The 21,442-nt window shown below is 41.7% G+C and overlaps 1 protein-coding gene and 1 long non-coding RNA gene across 7 annotated transcripts in view; one reads left to right on the top strand and one right to left on the bottom strand.

The window, feature by feature from the left end:
* The window catches only part of MARCHF3 (membrane associated ring-CH-type finger 3), a 150,854-nt gene that overhangs the window by 46,293 nt on the left and 83,119 nt on the right, over nucleotides 1-21,442 (top strand). The gene's annotated exons all lie outside the window — the stretch shown is intronic.
* Nucleotides 1-21,442, bottom strand: part of LOC123602981 — a 109,064-nt gene that overhangs the window by 15,238 nt on the left and 72,384 nt on the right. For 2 of the 5 annotated variants that reach the window (XR_006714658.1, XR_006714659.1), the window contains exons 6-7: nucleotides 20,120-20,206; nucleotides 2,503-2,600 (exon numbers count right to left, since the gene is read on the bottom strand). This is a non-coding gene — a long non-coding RNA (uncharacterized LOC123602981). Of the gene's footprint in view, nucleotides 1-2,502; nucleotides 2,601-14,058; nucleotides 19,064-19,170; nucleotides 20,207-21,442 lie in introns of those variants that run through there. The other 3 variants (XR_006714669.1, XR_006714660.1, XR_006714662.1) reach the window with 3 other exon arrangements.

Here is a 21,442-nt window from a genome sequence, read left to right as displayed (position 1 = left end):
CCACCCTACCAACGACTGACATTCTTCACTTATTACCTTGACGGCACCCTTGATGTTAGAACACGTAAACTCATCTCTCATTTTTGGACAGCCGCACAGTGTGCCGTTGTATATATGCAGGATGATGCATTGAGCCATGCCCAGAAATTTACTTTATTTTCCTTTTTCCCGTTACAAACAGTGCGACAAAGATCGCACACTTGTGTATGGGTAGGATAAATTACTGGAATCCGTATTTCTGTGTCATGAATGTGTACGTTACAACGTTTAGTGGATACTGTTATCCAGGGATTTGTCTCCCAACCCATTGTGTGGAAGAGACTATTTTTGTTTTCCTAAGATTACCTCGTTTTTTATGTTTGTGTACTCATGGTCCCACCTTGATTCAGTAAAGGTTTAAGGTGGGTGGCAGAGAAATAGAACTTATAGGCAGATGGGAAGGGAAAATAGAAAACAAAGATAAAGACATAAAATGGGGGCGCTGGATGGCTCAGTCAGTTGAGCGTCCAACTCTTGATTTCATCTCAGGTCATGATCCCAGGGCTGTGGGATGGAGCCCCGCATTGGGCTCTGCACTGAGTGTGGAGCCTACTTCAGATTCTATCTCTCCTTCTGCGCCTCTCCCCGGTTTCCGTGCTCTCTCTCTCAAAAAAAAAAAAAAAAAGAAAAAAAAAAGTTTAAAAAAAATACATAAAATGGACTGGTGAGTAAGTAAGGGTATTGTAAAAATTCATTCAAAGTCACTCATAAACATCCATTCAAATTGGGGCACCTGCATGGCTCAGCCGGTTGAGCATCCAACTTTGGCCCAGGTCATGATCTCACAGCTAGTGAGTTCGAGCCCCTCGTCGGGCTCTGTGCTGACAGCTCAGAGCCTGGAGCCTGCTTTGGAGTCTATGTCTCCCTCTCTTGCTGCCCCTCCCCCGCTCATGCTCTGTCTCTCTCTCTCTGTCGAAAAATAAATAAACATTAAAAAAAAAATCCATTCAAATTAATGCAAACCAGGCATCCTTCAGGTTTGGCACTAAGCTTTCCAGCAGCCAATGCAAAGAGGGGTAAGTGATCGATTATAGAATCCACAACTAAAAACAGCCATGGCTTGCCGGCCTCATCCAAGAAACATTGCACACTGAGACTGTCCTCAGCAGTGTGACCTCGTGTGAACCCCACAGCACCCTGGTATCTGCCCATTTTTCTCAGACCCAACGCAGAGCCCCGCTGTTACATGCATACGCGCTGATTATGTTGGGTGGGGTGCCAGCCTGGTCACGGCTGATAAGCCAACCCCCTGCCTCCGAATATGGCCAGATAACAGGGTGTTTACGGTAGGCATCGTCACTCAAACACACAGACCTTCCTTTCTCTTAAAAAAGCTTCTGGGACCTGCCTCAGAGGATGAGACCAGAAGTAAATCTGCGCCAGTGGAGGGTAAGTGCAGTCAGGAAAGCTGTCACACAGGCACACTCCCAAGCACCTGCTGGGTGAGCAGGCAAAGGGGTGGATGGGTATGTTCCCCATGCTGCCCAGGGCTGGGGGACAGGGATGCCCCGAGGGAGTGAGGAGCCAGGGGACACCTGTGTAAACGGCCAGCAGCAATCACCACCAGCGGGCTGAATCCCCTGACATGGGTCAGATGTCTCCACAAGCTCTGACCCAAAGCAAAGGGAGTCGAGCTGGACCACAAGCAGTGGAGGAGCGAAGGGACAGCGGAACTCGGGCATGGACTTGATAGCAGGGCGAACTAGCGAGAAGGGAGTGGGTCTCCAAGGGAAGAGGCTGGCAAAATACAAAACAAAATGGATTGAGTCACAAAAGGTTTTGTCCCCAAGCCCCACTGAGCTCTGGGTAATCTTACCCACAAGCTACCCCGCACTGAGGTGTGGACACCCAGACGTAACCAGGAAAGGACCTATCAGCAATGTATCGTGAGCAGAAAGAAAAAAAGAGTTAAGAACGTGTGTCTCAGCCCCATGAATATAGAGGGGTAGTATTTTCCTTTGTCATTCCCTGGATGACAAAGGAGAATAAAGTACAAGAAAGTTATTTGAAGGGAAAGAAACAGAAAAGACCTTGGGCCCCTGATTGAAGGATTTTTTTTTTTTTTTTTTTTTTTGAGCATCACCCTGGGGATTCACTAGAGAGAGAAAGAAACGTAAGAACAGCAGGCCACTCCCCAGGGAGTAAAAGGAACCAAAAGACACATAGGGACATGCCTGTTGGGGACATGACATGGCATGGAGAGAAAATGAGGTACATTTTTCATTTAGAGAAGACTGATCTTATTTAATGATCCTTACATTCCCTTGATGCTAGTGCGTCCACGTGAAAGTTGACTTTTGAACCATGAGTTTTAGCCAGTACAGCTGTTCTGGGTTTTAACTTCACCCACGCGGATCCTGACCCACTGTCTAAAAGCCTCCTGCCCTTCACACTGGTCTGTGAACACACTTTGCTTTGCCTAGACCTGGGAGAATGCCTTCCCCATCCCCATGTTCTGTGTACCTCCAGGCTAGCAATGAGAGCATCCCAGGATGTCTGGCTGATGAGGAAATATGATCCCAAGCTGTAGATTCTCATATAACTTCACCAGAATATTATACCTGTGAAAACATAACTTGAACTTACATGTGGGAAAACACGAAAATGTGGTAGTCAGGTTTCACTATGAGACTGCTGTATTCTACGTTGAAAGATTTCAGTAGGACTGTGTTAGCCAGATGACTTCAGGTATCACGTGCAACTTAACTTGTCACTAAGTTTTTTTCAAGTTTATTTACTTATTTTGAGGGAGAGAGAGAGCGTGCGTCAGGGAAGAGCAGAGAGAGGAAAGAGAGAGAATCCCAAGCAGGCTCCTTACTGTCAGCACAAAGCCTGACTCGGGGCTCAGTCTCATGAACCATGAGATCATCACCTGAGCCAAAATCAAGAGCCAGATGCTTCATGGACTGAGCCACCCAGGCTCCCCTCTGTTAAGGCTTTTAAATCGTTGATAAAAATGAACTTATTGGGATAAAGTCATGCCCAGACTGTGACAGAATATATAAAAACGAGTGTAGGTTACAGAAAAAAAAAAAAAAAAACACCTGTTTTCTTACTGTCCAAATAGCTACCATTTCCATGTGTCATATGGTGATCTGAAATTGTGGTCAGGACTCCTCCTAATCTATTTTTAAATGAGCTCATCACACGAACATGGCTAGAAAGTTGCCACCTTTGATCAATATGCGAAATACTGAAATATGCCACCTTTGATTTTGATGCGAAAACCCCCAGTTAAGGCTCTTAATCATTTCCGTGGTGAGTTTTGAACAAAATACAAGAGCAAGAGTATTATGAAAAGGTTGCTTATGTTACCCTCCTCCTCTGATTATCCAAAGAACAACAAAGCCAAAATGTGGAGAAAATCAAGATGCTCTTTTAGCCAAAAAGACTGGTGAGGCTTATACTTCCTTGGGTGGTGACTTCAGACTTTTTTCCCCTCAGCTAGGCGTAGCCTTGACAGAGGAAGGTGGGAGCCAGGGGCCTGGACCATCGTCGTCAGCAATCAGACCCTCTTGGGAGGAGGGTCCCCCACCTTAAAAAATAGTTTGCTTTGTAGTATGAGGCATTCTTCTGCCCCTAGATTATAATGAAGGTTTTTAGATAATGTTGCCGGCCATCGCCTTGGGCAGTTCTATATAGTGAGGAACTACAAAACTGTGTGACGTATATTCCAATAGACAGAATTTACTACTTTATAGTTGCAGAAGCAATAATTCACAAACATTGCTTTCAATGTTGTTTTGGGGAGAGAGAGTGCAAGTGGGGGAGGGGCAGAGAGAGAGAATCCGAAGAAGGCTCGGGGCGTCAGCACAGAGCCGGACGCGGGACTGGAGCTCACCAGTCTTCTACCTGTGAGATCGTGACCTGAGCCCAAGTCGGACGCTTAACTGACTGGGCCCCCCGGGTGCCCCACACTTGAACGTTTTTATTTCTAGCACTGCCGAACTGAGTGGGGTCATCACGATGCATTTTAGGCAAACGGGGTGTGAGAGTTAAGGACGGTTTCCCCCCAACTCCCTGTGCCGCCTTCCGAGCTCCTGGGATTGTCTAGCTGAGCGTCTGAGGGGGGTGAGAGGCTGAGTCTCCGCTGGAATCAGGACAGGCAGGACCTACGGGCCTTTGCAGGAGCATCCCCTGCAGGTGAAAGCTTGCTTCGCCTGGCACGAGCCCCAGAGGAGTGGGATTCCACAGGGCTGCACCTGCTAGGGCCCCCACAAATGACAGGCTGCTGCAGGATGTGTTGACTCACCCAGTTAGTGTGACCCAACACAAGTCTGTGGGCACAGGGCAGTCACCACCCGCCCCCCACCCCGCCCCACGCCCCTGCCCCCTCCCCTGGGAGCCTGCAGAACTATGCAGGTCAGGTTGTGAAAGCACATCATCCCTGGTTATTTAGAAAGGTGTTTGCAATTCCCAGGAGGTTGCTCTTGTTAAACTCTGCTCATTGTACTAGTAGAAAACAATGAGTGTGATTACTCTTTATTCTCCCTAACATCTCAAGGGAGCTCTTGGCCCATGTGACTCTCCAGGGAGACATGATGACATGGTGACATCTGCCTATACCCAGGCAGGTGGCACAAATAACTAAAGAAAGAGTAAGGGGGGGGGGGGGGATAATGAAATTTTAAAGTAAAATGTGTAACTATGGATTATAAACAAATACTTATACTCAGTGTAAAAAGAATATATTTTAAAACTGACATCATGAAATGTAGAGAAATAAGTATGTAATTTTTGCCGGCTATAAGGGGGAAATGCAGTGTATAAATCGTGCAGAAAACAAATTTTCTCCATTGCTGGAGGGTATTTGGGATTGGTAGCTAAAACTTTTTAAATTTACGGGTCTTTTTCCAGCATTATTATTATTATTTTTTTTTTTTTTACATCTTGTCCCAGCATCTAGGTCCTAGACATTGGACCTCTTTTCCCCAAGATCAGGATACTTTTTTTTTTTCTCTCTCCTCATTCGTACAAGAGGCCAGTGAGGACACATTCAAGCAAACGGTTGTAAATGCCTCTCTTGCCGCACTTAGGATTTTTACAGCAGCCACAGAAAATGAAACCAGGGATGCCTGGGTGGCTCAGTCGGTTGAGATTCCGACTCTTGGTTTGGGCTCAGGTCATGATCTCACAGTTCGTGAGATCAGGCTACGTGTTGGGCTCCATGCTGACAGTTTGGAGACTGCTGGGGATTCTCTCTCTCCCTCTGTCTCTGCTCTTCCCCCACTCTCTCTCTCTCTCTCTCTCTCTCTCAAAAGAAATAAAAAGAAAAAAAGAAGTTGAAACTGGCTGGGGATGTAAGTGGATGATGGTAAGGCTGTACCAGGTGGGAGGAAGATGCTGATAGGGGAACCTGACCTACAATTAATGAATGACATCAACGCCTTTCATGTGGAACAGCACACCCGAGGGCTGGATGAGACAAGCACGAAAGAAGAGAAAGATATCATCTTGTTAATTGACCTAATCGCACCTCCTCCCCCAGAACTACAGATGATTTATAACACAGAACTTCCTCTAATGCCATCAAACTGCCTCTCCCAGAAACACCACATAGTAGCGATGGTGAATGGTGATCATGAGCGAGGAGAATTTTTGCCCCTGCCTCCTGGCCATTATTTCCTCTGTGAACTTACTTAGGGAAAGCTGATGTGAAACTCACGTCTTGGTTTAGGGTTGGGGTTTTTTTTCCCCCCTTTATTTTTTTTGTTTTTAATTTGAAGCAGTCACATCCTCCACCCCAAACAGACTGCAGATCCCGCCGTTGTGTTCCTAACTTTGTGTTATGAACGTTGGACTCTGGAAAGCAACAGCAGTCTTGGTGGAACCAGTGTGGATAATGCAAGCTTTTGGTATTGGAAAGGGAAAAATGAAAAGAGCTGTGCAGGAACAAGAAGTCTGGCATTTTTTCCTCATATTTCTAGGTGATAGACAAATTGTTAGTTACCACACGTATAATTTATTAGTAATTGCTCTAATTTGCCTCCTAAGTTTCTAAAGTCGCCAGTTCACTGAGATCAAGTATTTTGTACCTATAAAATAGGAATCATGTGATAATTTAATGAAGTAGCTACCCAGTTAGGGCGATTTCTGTGCAAATGCAGTTATTGACATTATAATTTAGAAAAGTGGGGGAGGGATAACAGAGTCGAACTCCCGAGAAGCCTAGTGACTAATATCACTCACTGGGATTAAAATGCTACGTACACATTTCCTCCTGTGGACATAGGGCTACTAAGATAACTTTTCTTTGGGTTGGTTTGCAGTCTGTTTAAAAGAAAACGTGTACTTGCTCCTTGGAGCATGGTAAGGGCTGGATACCAGATCCCTCCTGTGGGTGGTCTGGGAGACAGAGGGCTTGGGAGTTTGCAAACGACAGTAGAGCAGAGCCCCACCGAGCCAGCTGCAGGGATGCTGCAGACTGACTGGGTTGGCACAGCACTTTTGGCTCTTCTCAAAGCAAACGTTCCACTTGTCTCAAAAAATAATTAGCTGACTTCCAGTACTGTTTTAAGGACCTAAATGCAAAACGTATTCTTGCGGCTGGCCTGACAGATTTCTCTCTGTTCCTGAATCTCTGCGATTTACCCACAGAGACATTTTCTACTTATCTTCTCTACTGAATAGCCAAACAAGCTGAGGTCTCATTCTGTCTCTATGGCATCAGCAAAATTGTAAACTCCCCTCTGCTTGCTGAGCTCTGTTCTTGCTGATTTGTAAGAGGCAGGAACACAGCTTAACATTTGGTTCTCAGGTTTAAACTTGTGGTTTAAACAGAAACTAGGCAGAAACTAGGAAAATGAAGTTTTTAGCTGACCTTTGACAACGCTGGAAATAGAGGTGACGGAATAAACATGAATTGCTCAGGACATTTTGGAAAGTCACTCCTTTGTCAAATTCAGCTGGCCGACATCCTGGGACTGATAAAATTCCTTTGCAGTTCATCAGAATATAACTTTGGCTCAATCTGTCAAAGTCACAACCACATCTCTCACGAGTACCATTTGGCCACAGGTCAAATCCATTATCACAAACACAGGAGATGTTCCTGAATAGCATTCCTAACCACTGTCGATGCCTACATGCATGGAGTAAGAGCAAATATCAGAAAAAAATGTAAGAAAAACAATGCAATTTAGATGATCCCTGCTATTTTTATCGAAATCCAGAAACTCTTCCAAGTGACCAAATGGCATTTGGAAAAATAACCGTACCCTTGGAACCTGAAATCAGACTGTCAATGATGAAGATTTTAAAATAATTTATGGCTTCATAACTTCCTTGGTATATACTTTTAGCTTGTTCATGACCAAGGAGGAGCTCCAGATGAGTCTTCTGGCTTAATGCTTGCTTGATCAATGTTCTGGAAGCAACAGGGCAGGATGGACCACCCATTTATCCTCAAAGTGGGATCCTAGGGCCATCATCATTAACCTAATCTGCTAGCATATCAAAAAGGCAAAATCAGGGTCCCAGCATTTCTGGGAGTGGGGCGCAGGAATCTGGGTTTTTACAAGCTCTTCTGGTGATCGCGACGTTCACTGGAGTTTGAGAGCCACTGGCCTCAGGGTCTCTGGGACAAACTGTCAACTGGCAACTGATGGTTTGTGGTTGTACCTGCTTATCTTTCTTTCTGCAGATGGAAGAAATGTGGCAATCGTGCCATCGTCCTTTGAAAGCTAGCTAGGTCCCAGCTGCTGACTTTTGCTTTCTTTTCTCCACAACATTTCCCAATACCTGGATCAGAACTATGGGGCACCATACGTTGAAACTGACTTAAGATGACAGTCTGTATGTTAAACTTGGAACGTGTAAGGAGCTCCTCCTAAACTTGTTTTAGTTTGTTTGGTACTAAGAGGTGACCATACACCTAAACAGTAATACACAGGCTTCTTGAATCAGCTCTCTGAACATCTTAGCCATCTGTAACCCAGAAAGTAGACCGAAAAGACCTTTTATCATTCAACATGTATATTATGAAAACTGCACACCAAGGCTTGTTCTTTTTTTTTTAAGTTTATTTATTTTGAGAGAGAGAGAGAGAGCACAAGGCAGAGAGAGAGAATCCCAAGCAGGATCCACACCACCAGTTCAAGCCTGATGGGGGCTTGAACCCATGAAGGGCAAGATCATCACCTGAGCTGAAATCAAGTCGGATACTCAACTGACTGAGCCACCCAGGTGCCCCAGAGCGTGTTCCTTTTAAAGAAATTCTTGGAGGGTGCCAAAATCTTCTCAGTCTTAAAAACTAATTGTGCCTCAGAATCACATGAGAAGCTTTTTTTTTTTTTTTTTTTTTTTTAACCTAAATGTAAGAGCTAAAACTATAAAACACTTAGAAGAAAACTTAGGTGTAAATCTTCGTGATCTTGGGTTAGGCAACAGTTTCTTAGCTATGGCACCTATAGTACAGGCAATCAAGCAAAAAATAGATAATTAAAAATTAAAACCTTTGTGCTTCAAAGGACACTATCAAGAGAGCAAGTGAAGAGTAGGAAATACTTGGAAATCATATATCTGAAGAGGGTCTAGTATCTAGAACGTATTTTTAAAAACTCAACTTACAACTCAACGATAAAAAACCCAAATAACCTGATTTTAAAAGTCATCAAATATTTGAACAGACATTTCTCCAAAGAAGATGTACACATGGCTGATACACACACAAAAAAATGCTCAACCTCATTCATCATTAGGGAAATAGGAGTCAAAAACACAATGAGATGGCACATCACACTAAGATAGCTAGAATCAAAAAGATAGAAGATACCAAGAGTCAACAAGGATTTAGAGAAATTAGAACCCTCACACGTTGCTGGTAGGAATATAAAATGGCACAGCCACTTGGGAAAACAGCCTGGCAGTCCCTCAAAAACTTAAAAACAGAGTTACCGTAGGACCCAGCAATTCCACTCCTAGGTATATACCCAATAGAACGGAAGACATGAAAGCTTGTACATGAATGCTCGCAGCAGCCTTGTTCCTTAAAGCCAAAAAGTGGAAACAACTCAAATGTCCATCAACTAATGAGTGGATAAACAAAATGTGGTATATTTATACAATGAGGTATTATTTACCTTTAGAAAGGAGTTTGAAATACTGATACATGCTGTGACATGGATGAACCTTGAAAACATTAAGTGAAAGAAGCCAGATACAAAAAGCCACATATTGTGTGACTCCATTTACGTTAAATGTCCAGAATAGGCAAAGCCATAGACACAGAAATGTGACTAGTGGATTCGTGGTTGTCGGGGGCTGGGGGAAGTCTGATGGCCACACAACTTTGTGAAATACTAAAACCACTCAATGGTAGACCTAAAAGGGTGTATTTTATGGTATCTAAATTCTGTTTCAGTTTTTAAAAAACAGGCAGCAAGGTGGATTTGGCCGGTGGGGCCAAGCATATTTCCATAATCAAAAATAATGTGTGATATACACTGAATTAGAATCACCGAGGATGGGGCCAGGGCTGCTATGGTTTTCACAAGTTTCCAGGTACTTTACTTGAAGCCAGTCAACTGCCGATTGGAAAATCAGTGGTTGGGGACCACTGCTCTCTATATGGTTCTGTTAGGCCGATTCTCTTAGAAGGCTGAGAGAAAAGCAGTTTCTACAGGGAGACAAACAGGAGAAAAAAAATGTGTATATATATATATATATATATATATATATAGAGAGAGAGAGAGAGAGAGAGAGAGAGAGAGAGGACATAAATATATAAATATATATATATATACATATATACAAATACATATATATACATATATATACATATACATATATATACGTATATACATATACATATATATACATATATACATATATATACATATATATACATATACATATATATACATATATATACATATATATACATATATATACATATATACAAATATATGTATATACATATATATATACATATATACATATATACAAATACATATATATGTATATATATACATATATACAAATATATATATACATATATACATATATATACATATATATATATATATATATATATATATATATATATATATTTGCTGAATATTTGCTGACAGCCCAACAAGACACAGTCAAGAATAAGATGCACAGGGGCGCCTGGGTGGCGCAGTCGGTTAAGCGCCCGACTTCAGCCAGGTCACGATCTCGCGGTCCGTGAGTTCGAGCCCCGCGTCGGGCTCTGGGCTGATGGCTCAGAGCCTGGAGCCTGTTTCCCATTCTGTGTCTCCCTCTCTCTCTGCCCCTCCCCTGTTCATGCTCTGTCTCTCTCTGTCCCAAAAATAAATAAATGTTGAAAAAAAAAAAATTAAAAAAAAAGAATAAGATGCACATATAACAGCTGAAAAAGCCTAAGTATTCTGAGGCCACTTAGCCCAGAAGCAAAGAGTCATATGTGCCATAACAATCCGACATCATCGCTATGTTACAACTTGTGATATTCATAGCAATGACCTGGAGGCATTCAGAGAGGATTAAACTGTGTTCAGTAAATGTTATTTAAGGCATGTGGAGGTAAATACTCGTTTTAGAAAATAGCATTTTAAGAATGCTCCAAGTAGTAAAACCTCAACAATTGAAGAAATCTGATTATCCAGCTAAGGTAGTTTAGAAATCCTTAATAGCTTTATTTTAAAGTTTTCTAATTTTTTTTCCACTTGGCTTTCACAAACAAGAATCAGTCTTGCAACTAAGGAAAAATAACAGGATATAAACTTCCTGAAATGAGCATTAGACACAGAAAACATTTCAGGGGACAGCGACAGAGAGGGAGAGATTTTTGTTTTTTTAATGCATACTCCTTTGTAAGCCAGTAGGCCTTTCTGTTTTTAATTGACTTTACTGAGGTATAATTCATATACAATAAAATATTTTGAGCATGTGATTTGAATGCCTTTGACAAATGTGTACGCACACCCATGTAACTACCATTCCATCGATACACAGAACATTTCCACCTCCCTCGAATCATGTGCCCCTTTGCGGTCAGTCGCCCGACCATGTACCCACCTTGCCCCAAGCAACCAGTGATGTGATTTCTGGCACTATTGATTAATTTTGCCTCTAGAGTTTCAGACAAACAGGCTCATACTATGTATGTCCTTGGGTCCAGCTTCTTTCAACACAGCTATGACATACATGTATGTCATGTTGCTGCATGGGATTAGTAGTTCATTCCATCTTATTACTGAGTAGTATTCCTTATATGAATATACCAAAAGTTACTAATCCATTCACCTCTTGCTTTCTGTTGGGGGCTGTTAGGAATGAAAGGGCCCAAGTCTTTTTATGGACGTATGTTTCCATTTCTCTTGGGTAAATAACCAAGGCTGGGCCATGTGTTAAATATATGTTTAACATAATAAGAAACTGCCAAACCTCCTCTCAAGTAGTTTCACCATTTTATACTCCCACTAGGAATGCAGGACAGTGACCGTGAAAGCCTCTACCAGGACTTACAAACTAGTAGAGATAAAATCCTCTCTCTAGGTGACTTTCATGTCTCATTGATCATTATTTTGTCTGCTATTGTAGGACTTTCACCTTGTATTTCTGTAACATTTCTCTATACAGTTCCAAACCCTGTTTAGGCTTCAACCAGCGTTAATAATGATACACTATAAATTAATTATATATATCATTATCAGCATACTATATCATTAATATGCCATTAATACAACTAAAGTTTCAGGGCACCTGGGTGGCTCTGTTGGTTAAGCGTCCAACTTCAGCTCAGGTCATGATCTCACGGTTCATGGGTTTGAGCCCCACGTCAGGCTCCGTGCTGACGGCTCAGAGCCTGGAACCTGCTTTGAATTCTGTGTCTCCCTTTCTTTCTGTCCCTCCCTTGCTTGCACTCTGTTTCTGTCTCACTCTCAAAAATAAACAAACATTAAAAAATAATAATAAAATAAAAATAAATAAAACTAAAGTCTCAAGCACAAAACATTTTTCCTGGCCAGTGATAGCTAAAAATGGCTTCCCAAACGGCATTTATGTATCTTCCTTTCTAATGAGTGGGCAATGGCTGTAAATGAATCCTTGACTGTGTAACATCTTGGCAGTTTTTGTTGTTTATCCTTTCCAAAATCGACTTTCTGTGAAGTCAGTGCCTCAGTTCACAAAAGAGGAGCAGTACAGTTTAATGTTAAAGAGCCCTAACTAAAGAGGTAGTCAGACCAGTGTGAACATGGTGAATTCTTTCCATGGGCCTGTTCTTTAACACACAGAGAGCTCTGGATCCCTCATCTGCAATCTGGGAGATGGGCATTATAAATATCCTTATCTCATATAATTGTTCTGGGGACAATGATCTCATGTAGGTAAAGCCCTTGGCAATGCTCCTAGTTCATATTTACTGCTTAAGAAATGGAGGCTTTAAAAAAGACACGTTCCAATGTGAGTGAAGGAAAAAGTCATCATAGGAAACGCAGCTCGAGTTCTGGAAGATAAATCCCCTCTCCTTGCTTTGTCTAGGAAGCCTGCTGCCTCTCTCTCCTTGGAAGTCAAGGAGATCCCCGTTCCATTAGCTGCCAATAAGCCCCATCCTCCACAAGGTCATTCCCTCCCCATCCTCTGCTCCTGCTGGGGCTGGCTGCGGGAGGTGGGGTGGGGGGGGTGTGATGTGACCCTTCTCTCACCTCGTGCCAGTCTGGCTCACCTGCTCAGAAGCCTGGACTCACCATGCTGCGCTCTGCCTCAGCTGTTTCTACTGATCTGGCACTGAAACCTCCCGCTTCGTTTCAGAACTCAACATCCCACGTGCTCAGGAGACGTACCAGACCCACGGGTTGAGGGATTAAGAGGCACCGGCTCTCTGGACCCCAGCCTCCAACAACCATAACAGGACCATAGGAGAAAGCTCACTAGATGCACATCTTAAAATTCCAGAAAATCATTCTTTAAGCTTAATTCTCCAAAGACGTGGACCGTTAGGAAAGAGAAACCCTCCAGATTCGGGCTCTCAATTTAGAAACCATTTGGTAAATGTTTCTTTTTGCACCTGCACTTGGCGCCTTTATGCAATAGCCAGTATTGCATCTGCCCTAGCTCCTAACTCTGGAGAAATTGCAGTCTGTCAGGAGGGGAAGAAACCATACCAGTAAGTAAGTTAATTAGGAAATGGAATGTGTTTAGGTATGTGTAGGAAGGAGAGCGACCAGGGAAACTCGGATTAACCAGCATTATGTTTTTAAATTCGTAAATCTGCTGACCGGAACACTGCACTGGGGCGGATCTTGTCATTTTCTCTGTGTTGCGCCCTTCACCCTATGGTTTAGTTCCACCTCAGGCCAAGGACGGGTGAGACACAGCAGCGGGGAAGTGGGGAGGAGGGCAGAGGTTACGGTCTGGCAGAATCTGGGTGAAGTCATGCTAACGAACCATAGTTCCAGATCCTTCTGTCAGATACCTTCCAAGGTATCAACTGAAGGACCAGCTGACATCTGTGACACTTGGCCCAAGCAGCTAGTTCACTGAGGGAGCGAGCGCCCTCAGCCAGAATGGGTGAAGGTGTGAGACAGTCCAATGTTGTATTAAATATTGAAAATAAGCCCCAAGGGGCGCCTGGGTGGCTCAGTCGGTTGAGCGGCCGACTTCGGCTCAGGTCATGATCTCGCGGTCCGTGACTTTGAGCCCCGCGTCGGGCTCTGGGCTGATGGCTCAGAGCCTGGAGCCTGTTTCAGATTCTGTGTCTCCCTCTCTCTCTGACCCTCCCCCGTCCATGCTCTGTCTCTCTCTGTCTCAAAAATAAATAAACGTTAAAAAAATTAAAAAAAAAAAAGAAAAGAAAAGAAGCCCCAAGGTAGGAGTGCTCTTTAGAGAGGCGCTTTAGCCCTCTGATGCTGCCCCTTAGGCCAGTTTTCTGTTACACACAGGAGAGAGAATGCCAGAAAATATTGGTGAATTAGTTTGACGAACTTCAGGAGTTTAAAATGAGTATCCTTGACATTTTGACATCCTAGCCCATTTTCCTTTGGCTTTCCTAACGGAAGACGATGGAAGAATTGATTCTCTGCTTGCTTTTCTTCAACTGCTGAAAAAACTCCCTAGATTTTTTGTTTCTTGAAAGATTCACCAATTTAAAAACTAAGTTTAAATTTCTGTCAGCTTCCAGTTCTAAAAATTTTCAGTGTCTTAGATCAAACTGATCTTCTGTTAGTTCAAACTAATAAATAAATCTCTGTAGCAAACATCTTTTATGCCATTTACTCAAGCAGAAAATGCAGGTACTTGGTTTGCTTTTTAATTTTCTTTTTAAGGCAGCACTTCCCTTCCCCGCCCCCCAATAATTAGCAGTAACATCCGAAGGGTTTTTTTTTTTTTTCCTACCCGGTAACTTTTACAAGTTATCTAAGATTGGTCAAATCTTCTATTTTGGTTTTTAGGGGTATTGTACCTGATACTGTCTTGCTTCATGCGACAAAAATACCAAGGGCGATGTATTACCCTAGTTTATTTTTTAAAGGACAAATACATTGTTTTAGGATCACTTATTTCTGTTGAAGTATTTCCCAAATTCAGATGTTGCTTCTCTAGATAACGAATTCATACAAAAATTTCTAACAGGTCATAAAAATACTTTCCCTTGTAAGTAGACAATCATGAATCTATTCAATCTTTGCTCACTTGTTTATAATCAAAACAAAAAGGGCTAGAAAACAGATGAAAACCTGTCTATCAGGTCCCTACTCTGTGCCACGCACTGGACTAAATGTTACATACGTTTTCTGGGTAATTCTCACAATAGTCTATAAACCATGATAGGTGCTGTGATTATCTTAATTTGTATATAAGAAAATTAAAGCTCAGAGAACAACAAACCTGCCCACAGTCACACGGACAGAAAGGAAATCTTTTGTTATTAAAAAAAATAACAACAGGGGCGCCTGGGTGGCGCAGTTGGTTAAGCGTCCGACTTCAGCCAGGTCACGATCTCGCGGTCCGTGAGTTCGAGCCCCGCGTCAGGCTCTGGGCTGATGGCTCAGAGCCTGGAGCCTGCTTCCGATTCTGTGTCTCCCTCTCTCTCTGACCCTCCCCCGTTCATGCTCTGTCTCTCTCTGTCCCAAAAATAAATAAACGTTGAAAAAAAAAATTAAAAAAAATAAATAAATAACAACAAAATGGATTCAGTAATAAATTACAGAATCACAAGTTCATATTTAGTTTTCTTGTTGCTGTTACTGAAAGCATGGAGTTATCTTATATGTACAGAAACACATGGCCCTGATACTCTCCTTTGCCACACGAAGAAGTTAAGGTCCCTGGATGTGAAATGACTAACCCCCAGGGACACAGCCAGTTAACTGGATTTCAGAACCAACCAGCAGATGCATATGGCGAGGCTCCTGTGACATGAATTCTTAAGATGTTGGCGGTGTGTCCAGAACCTCCACCCCTGGGTCCTTTTGTTTTTCTTTTTTTTTTTTTTTTTTTTTTTAAGTTTATCCATTTTGAAAGACAGAGGAAGAGAGAATGAGCAGGGGAGGGACAGAGAGAGAGAATCCCAAGCAGTCTCTGCGCTCCATACTGAGCCCGACACGGGGCTCCATCTCACGGTGGTGAGGTCATGACTTGAGCCAAAACCAAGAGTTGCTCACTTAACCGTCTGAGTCACCCAGGCACCCCTTCCACCCCTGGGCTCTTAACACGTGTAGCAGAACTACTAGGCTCACGGCATAGACCCGTCCTCACTTCTTCATGTGATGCTGGCACCTCTGTTTCATTGGACAAAGAAACACAATGCGTATTCCTGTTAAGTGTTCAGATGGCTGTTTGTTTACACTGCGGAGGAGTAACCGTGGTAGTTCCAGGGCTGTCACTAGTGAGCCTGTCAATGTAATTGTGTGGTGACACCACCACAGTTGTGAAGCAATCATTCATATCCATCCTTGTGTTTATATTTAGTAGTGGCTGTTAATGGTGTAATTATAGGATATAAACAAGCTCCACCCAGAGTGAGGCCGAATGATGAGATGATTGCCTGGGGACCTAGGTTACCCAATGCATCTTGCGCTATGAAATGAAAATATCCAGCACGGACAACTTTATTGTGACTATAAATTTGGCTTCCCACTAATACCACTTCAAGCCAAATTATGTATGTTTGATGAGGCATAATTTCTTATTAGATTCGGAGAATACCAGGGCAGACTACATCATGATGGGATTATAATTTGAATTTTAATCAGGTTTTGTTCATTCCCCCATACTAGCTAATGAAATTGATTTGATAACATAGTTATTCAAATGAATAGGGGACAACATAGGACAAAAAGGGAACAAATTGTATTGCTTACCACAAACAGTACTACACTCTTTTATGATAGTAAGTGTAACTGTTGGCATTTTTTTCCTGACCTTTCCACGAACCCTCTTTCATCAGCCTCGTGGTGGTCCCTTCCCCAAGACAGATGTCGGAGTCTGGGTTTTGGCCTCTCTGATTAGGGATTTAACATATTGAATTCAGCTTTCTAATGATTCGCTACAGTTTTATTTTGACAGCCCTCTGTGCAAACCCTGCCTGTATATAAATCAATGCCCCTCATTGCTGACCAAGAGAGCGTGTTGAAAGCTCTCCATCAAAATATCTATCATTCGGGAAGTGGAGAGAGAAGTTCGTCTAACAGACTGTGGTTTGCTCCCTTGTACGTACTCTATTCCTCTCTTTTCTTCATCTAGCACACCCAGGATTCAGACATTTGGAATAAATGTTTAAAGCAAGAGATTCCATTAACTGTATGAAGTCATCGCTAGAATAGCTATGTGATCTTGCTGTCGTGTGATCTTCTAAGTCATAACTAGGATAGCCTCTACCCTGTGATCTTATTGTCGGTCCTCACCACACCATCGGCTACCTGAGAATAATATAAGTCAGAGAAAGTTAAGTTGCCTGAATAATGACTCATTTCTCCTTAAAACTAGCCACTTTTAACTCATTCCAGTGAGTATTTAGCTTCTAACCGGAGTACTTATTACCTGGTCATTTTTTCTAAATCACAGTTACATATCTAAGTACATGAACAACTAGAGTTTCATGAGGGTTAAAAAGCCAAGTAGAATAAGCCAGTGGAAACAAGGTGATACACTTGTGAATATTAAAACCATGGTATTTGCCACACTAACAGACAGTTCTCTCGTTTTTGAATGCATAAAGATGGCAAACTGTCATTACTGTGAATGGCTTGGGGGCCAGGTAATATATTGTTTCTCTGAAGTATTTAAGTCATCAAGGCAGTAGCAAGAGGTCAGTGTCTGATTTGCTTAACAGCTGGAGGCAGATCAGGGTGAACTGAGACTTGTTGTCAAAACATTCTCAAAGGGGAAAATATTGATAAAAAATTAAAAAGGAAAGTTCTGGAGTTTGCATAAAATGAGAAGGAATAGAATTTATTCCCCGCCTCTGTAAGGGTACTGAATATCACTTTAGTTTGCAAATATTGATACAACTGTCATATTATTTTCACACTGCGACAATTTTGAGTTTTCTTCACTTGAAACATTGTCCCAGGGGGCATTGTGACTGTTAAACTAATCTTTATTCATGATTTATGCAGCCTGAACTCAAGTCTCTGAAACAAAATTAATAAATCATGTGTTGATGGAGAGAATGGCAGAGACTGGAGACAATTTGAAGAACAATTTCTTTGTGATTGGAACCACTTAGACCAACTTTTAGTTTATGGAAATTTTTGGCTTAAGATACAAAAACTCTTAGGGCCTCCTGGAAACTGTACGAATTCGTTTTTTCTGTTTATTTATTTCAAGGGAGAGAGTGAGTGTGTGAGCATGTGCACACAAGTGGGGGAGGGGCAGAGAGAGAGAGAGAGAGAGACAGAGAGAGAGAGAGAGAGAGAGAGAGAGAGAGAGAGAATCCCAAGCAGGCTCCACACTATCAGGGCAGAGCCCGACGCGAGTCTGGATCCCACATGATCCCACTGTGAGATCATGACCTGAGCCAAAATCAAGAGTCAGATGCTTAACCAAGAGAACCACCCAGGCACCCGACAGTTCATTTTCTTGCCTGATTTACTCGAAGACGTGCTAAAGCCAGGCTACCCAAATTGACCTATGGTCAACTCACCCTTTAAAAGATACCTAGCTAGGAACATCACATAGCTTGACTTCACAGCACACCAGAACTCTAACTCAACCCCTTCCGACTGCAAATTATGTCCATTTGTTCTTGCTGTTTTCTCAGAGGAGCTTTTAGAATTTAACTGAGTACCCTCTATGGAACTATAACCAAGCAATCACCTAGGAGACAAAGGTACATTGGTAATCAGTCCCAGATGCGATGCTGGTTGGAATGCCAACCAGGGCTAGCCGTTCATTAGTTACAGTTGTGTTCCACCATGGTGTGTGGTAATCGCAGCTTAAAGAACACCAAGAAATTAAGGTGTGATTATTTCTTAAATCAACTTTATTGGGGCCCCTGGGTGGCTCAGTCAGTTAAGCGGCCGACTTCGGCTCAGGTCATGATCTTGCAGTTTGTGAGTTGAGGCACAGGGTCGGGCTCTGTGCTGACTGCTCAGAGCCTGGAGCCTGCTTCCGATTCTGTGTCTCCCTCTCTCTCTGCCCCCTCCCCTGTTTAAGCTCTGTCTCTCAATAATAAATAAAAGTTAAAAAAAATTTTAATAAGTAAATAAACTTTATTTTTTAGAACAGTTTTGTATTAACAGAAAAACTGCAGATAGTAAAAAAAAAAAAAAAAAAGTTCTCATATACCTCCCACCCAGTTTCCTCTATCACTAACACCTTAAATTAGTATAGTATCTTTGTTACAACTAATGAACCAATATTGATGCATTCTTAGTAACTCAAGATTATGCTTCGTTCACATTTCCTTAGTTTTTATGGAATTTTACATAATATGCTTTTTGCGTTCTGACAGTCAGTTGTCCTGTCTCCTTAGGCTCCTCTTGGTTGTGACAGTTCCTCACACGTATGCCGTGACTTTGACAACCACAAGTCAGTATTTTGTAGAATGTCCCTCCATGAGGATGCATCTAGGGTTCTGAGTTTGGGAGAGGAAGACAATGCAAGTCAAGGGCCAGTGTCATCACACATGAAGGGCACATGTTATCAACATGACTTTTCCGGGTTGATGTTGACCGTGATCACCTGACTGAGGTGATGGTGTCTACCAGGTTTCTCCACTGTGAAGTTGCTCTTCTTCCCTCTCTTCCATACAGCACCCTCTGGAACGAAGTCACCATGTCCGGCGACACTTGAGGAATGGGGAGTTATGTTCCACCTCCTTGAGTCTGAGCATGTACATAACTTATTCAGATTTCTTCTGCACAGGAGATAGGTCTCTTCTCCCTCCCCCTCCCTTGATTTATTTCTTCAGTCACTTATTTGTAGAAGTATGGACTCCGATTTCGTACTTGGGCTCATAGTGCAATACTACTTTTTTTTTATTTTCCACCTGTAGTCAGTGGAGCTCTTACACTTTGATCCTCTGTCTTTTTGAAATAACTCCATTATTGTGTGTGTGTGTGTGTGTGTGTGTGTGTGTGTGTGTGTGGTGTGCTTTTGTGATCATTTCTCTTTAATTTAATTGTATCTTGCACATAAAGGTGAGCCAAAGTGGTAGTTATCAGCTTTTCTCCTCTGTGTGCCAGTCATCAATCAATTTCTTTTCAAGTGAACAAGTGGCATTTTTAAAAAATCTGTCACATTTGATGTTTTACCCGAAGATTATTTGGTACCCTTGATCTTTCCTCTCCTTGTCTGTACCGTCCAGTCATGAGACACTTTTTGGATTCAAAGATAAATTATTTTAGAAGTAGTAATAGAGTAAATCAGAAGAGACTAGGGACATAGAATAAATGGAATATGAAGAATTTGATCATGAAAAACAAAAAAAAATACAGAATACAAAAGCAACGGGCTTTTAGAAATTAAAAAAAAATTGAACTTTAAAAAAAAAAAAGCTGAAAATTCAGGATAAGTACACAAGACCATTTCTGAAACTGACATATATCTTAATATGATCAAGAACATTGAGACCAGAATAACAGCTCAGAGCACACTAACTAGTAAACTGGTAAGGACAATAAACTAATACCTCATGAGGATCAGGACCAAGACTCCCTTCACAAAGTGATCACTCAGTATTCTGCTGGAAGCCACAGCCCATCCAGGAAACAGAAATCTGTGGAAAGAAGGAAAAAGATCATCATTTACAGGTGATGTTTCTGTTTACCTAAAAACAAGAGAATCAATCAAAATATAATGAATAAAAATTTAATTAAAAAAACCCTATCTACAAAATAAACCAAAATCAATAGCTTTTCTGTCAATGAGCAGTGTGTGTAAAATATAATGGAAAAAATCCCATTTACTAAGATGTAAAATATTCAATAATAATAAATGAGTACTTGGAAAACTGAACTATTTGCTGAGAGAAATAAAAGCAAACTCTAATAAAGGCTATGTAGCTAGATAGGAAGACTAAATATTTTCAAAATGTAATTCTTTTCTATGTTATTCTTCAGGTGAAACACATTTTTAAGAAAATCTCAACTTTAAAATGGTGACTCAAGGTTAAGAAAAAAACAAAAAACAAAGAGAAAACAAGAAAACAACAACAACCCAGGAAGAATAAATAGAAATGATCAACAAAATGTGGGAGACAAGAGATCTTTGTCTAAGAATTACTGAAATGAATTATAAAGCTATCATAACTTTGAAACGTGATGTTTTCGAAATATAGATTAATGAAGCAATGCCTAGGGAGAGATTCTACGATGAATAGGGATTTACTGTTGAGAACAGTGGCATACACATGAAGAAGTTACCAATAAATAAGACTGAACCAGTTGATAAACCATTTGGAGAAAATGAAAGCTGGCTTTTGACATCACACCATACACCAAAATAAAATTTAAATGTATTGAAGAATTCATGAAATTATAAAAGTCACAGAAAATCTACAATGAGGGGCACTTGAGTGGCTAAGTCTGTTGAGCATCTAACTCTTGATCTCAGCTCAGGTCTTGATCTCAGGGTCATGAGCACAAGCCTGTTGTTGGGCTCTATGCTGGACGTGTAGTCTACTGAAAGAAAAAAATCTAGGATAAATTTTAATCTGCTCTTGGAATGAGATTTTTCTCAGTAGAGGAATAATAAAGGATATCACAGAGAAGAGTGATATTTAAAAATTTTTGTCAAACAGACTGTAAACAAAACTAGAAGACAAATGATAGGTTTTTTTTTTTTTGTTTTTTTGTTTTTTTTTAAAGAAAGAGAGTGTACACAAGCAGGGAAGAGGAAGAAGGAGAGGGAGAGAGAGAGAATCTAAAGTAGGCTCCATGCCCAATGTGGAGTCTGACACAGGGCTGGTTCTCACAACAGTAAGATCATGACCTGAGCCAAAATCAAGAGTTGA

This window comes from Leopardus geoffroyi, chromosome A1, assembly GCF_018350155.1.
Source record: "Leopardus geoffroyi isolate Oge1 chromosome A1, O.geoffroyi_Oge1_pat1.0, whole genome shotgun sequence".
In the NCBI taxonomy this organism is placed as follows: Eukaryota; Metazoa; Chordata; class Mammalia; order Carnivora; family Felidae; genus Leopardus; species Leopardus geoffroyi.
The sequence above is the reverse complement of the archived record's forward strand: the minus strand, read 5'-3'. Positions and strand labels throughout refer to the sequence as shown.